This window comes from Palaemon carinicauda, chromosome 7 (assembly GCF_036898095.1).
Source record: "Palaemon carinicauda isolate YSFRI2023 chromosome 7, ASM3689809v2, whole genome shotgun sequence".
Lineage (NCBI taxonomy): Eukaryota > Metazoa > Arthropoda > Malacostraca > Decapoda > Palaemonidae > Palaemon > Palaemon carinicauda.
Genome location: NC_090731.1, coordinates 124481669 through 124484168, shown reverse-complemented (window position 1 = coordinate 124484168; position 2500 = coordinate 124481669). Strand labels below are relative to the sequence as shown.

Here is a 2500-nt window from a genome sequence, read left to right as displayed (position 1 = left end):
TACCATTTTTTGCCTGACTATATACTTGAGTGTTGTAATTCAAGAGGTATTAGTTTGTTGAGTGTGGTTGGAAAAGTGTATGGTAGAGTAATGATTAATAGGATTAAGGATAAAACAGGGGTTGTATGAATCAGATTTTTACAGTTAGGCAGATATGCAAGAAATATTTAGCAATAGGTAAGGAGGTGTATGTTGCGTTTATGGATCTGGAGAAAGCATATGATAAGTTGATAGGGAAGCAATGTGGAATGTGATGAGGTTATATGGAGTTGGTGGAAGGTTGTTGCAAGCAGTGAACAGTTTCTACAAAGGTAGTAAAGCATATGTTAGAATTGGAAATGAAGTGAGCGATTGGTTTCTGGTGAGAGTGGGGCTGAGACAGGGATGTGTGATGTCGCCGTGGTTGTTTAACTTGTATGTTGATGGAGTGGTGAGAAAGGTGAATGCTCAAGTGCTTGGACGAGGATTAAAACTGGTTGGCGAAATTGATCATGAATAGGAGGTAAATCAGTTGTTGTTTGCGGATGATACGGTACTGGTAGCAGACACAGAAGAGAAGCTTGACCGACTAGTGACAGAATTTGGAAGGGTGTGTGAGAGAAGGAAGTTGAGAGTTAATGCGGGTAAGAGTAAGGTTATGAGATGTACGAGAAGGGAAGGTGGTGCAAGGTTGAATGTCATGTTGAATGGAGAGTTGCTTGGGGAGGTGGATCAGTTTAAGTACTTGGGGTCTGTTGTTGCAGCAAATGGTGGAGTGGAAGCAGATGTACGTCAGAGAGTGAATGAAGGTTGCAAAGTGTTGGGGGCAGTTAAGGGAGTAGAAAAAAATAGAGGGTTGAGCATGAATGTAAAGAGAGTTCTATATGAGAAAGTGATTGTACCAACTGTGATGTATTGATCGGAGTTGTGGGGAATGAAAGTGATGGAGAGACAGAAATTGAATGTGTTTGAGATGAAGTGTCTAAGGAGTATGACTGGTGTATCTCGAGTAGATAGGGTTAGGAACGAAGTGGTGAAGGTGAAAACGGGTGTAAGAAATGAGTTAGCGGCTAGAGTGGATATGAATGTGTTGAGGTGGTTTGGCCATGTTGAGAGAATGGAAAACGGCTGTCTGCTAAAGGTGATGAATGCAAGAGTTGATGGGAGAAGTGCAAGAGGAAGGCCAAGGTTTGGGTGGATGGATGGTGCGAAGAAAGCTCTGGGTGATAGGAGGATAGATGTGAGAGAGGCAAGAGAGCGTGCTAGAAATAGGAATGAATGGCGAGCGATTGTGACGCATTTCCGGTACGCCCTGCCGCTTCCTCTGGTGCCTTAGATGACCGCGGAGGTAGCAGCAGTAGGGGATTCAGCATTATGAAGCTTCATCTGTGGTGGATAATGTGGGAGGTTGGGCTGTGGCACCCTAGCAGTACCAGCTGAACTCGGCTGAATCCCTGGTTAGGCTGAAGGAACGTAGAGAGTAGAGGTCCCCTTTTTTGTTTTGTTTCATTGTTGATGTCGGCTACCCCCCAAAATTGGGGGAAATGCCTTTGGTATATGAATGTATGTATGTATATACATGATAAATTGCAATTCATCCTCGACTACCTTGGATAGTCTCTTGAATACCTTCAATTGTTTCCCTAGCCTAATTCTCTTGTTCCTTAAATAATTTTTTTTATTCCATTATATTTTGTATCTCCTTATCTATACTGTACTATTAATCGATAATATGTTACTAAAGATATTAAAAAAGTAACGCTTCATTGTCAAAGTATACTATGAATGTTTAATGCGTATATCAAAAAGAAGTTAAAACTGCGCATATGTAATTTGCTCATTAGGACGGACTATACTCCAATATATTAGAGAAGAGGAAAAATAATACAAAAAGAGGTCCAGGAACTAATAGATAAAGGCTTTGACAGGGTTTAGAAGAGAGATAAAAATATAACGCTAAAGGAAGCCTGACAGAGTTTTCAAAATAAAAGCAAATATACAAGTGTAACTCAGTTAAAAAGACAAGTTGCTGATAGACCTCTTAGGTGGTTATATAATACGAAGAATATTGTGGAATGTTTTTTAACTTATGGAGGCTCAACCATAATTAAGCAAGTATGTGATGTATATATGGATGTGGTAATAATTATTGTCTATTCACTGACCTACCAACTGTTAATAAATCGAAATGACATGCTCTCTCTCTCTCTCTCTCTCTCTCTCTCTCTCTCTCTCTCTCTCTCTCTCTCTCTCTCTCTCTCTCTCTCTCTCTCTCTCTATGTATATATATATATAGTATATATATAGTATATATATATATATATATATATATATATATATATATATATATATATATATATATATATATATATATATATATACTATATATATATATATATATATAGTATATATATATATATATATATATATATATATATATATATATATATATATATATATATATATATATATATATATATATATATATATATATATATATATACATATATATATATATATA

General features: G+C 36.8%; 1 protein-coding gene across 1 annotated transcript in view; it reads right to left on the bottom strand.

The window, feature by feature from the left end:
• LOC137644516 (uncharacterized) overlaps positions 1 to 2500 on the bottom strand; it is a 93724-nt gene that overhangs the window by 89087 nt on the left and 2137 nt on the right. The gene's annotated exons all lie outside the window — the stretch shown is intronic.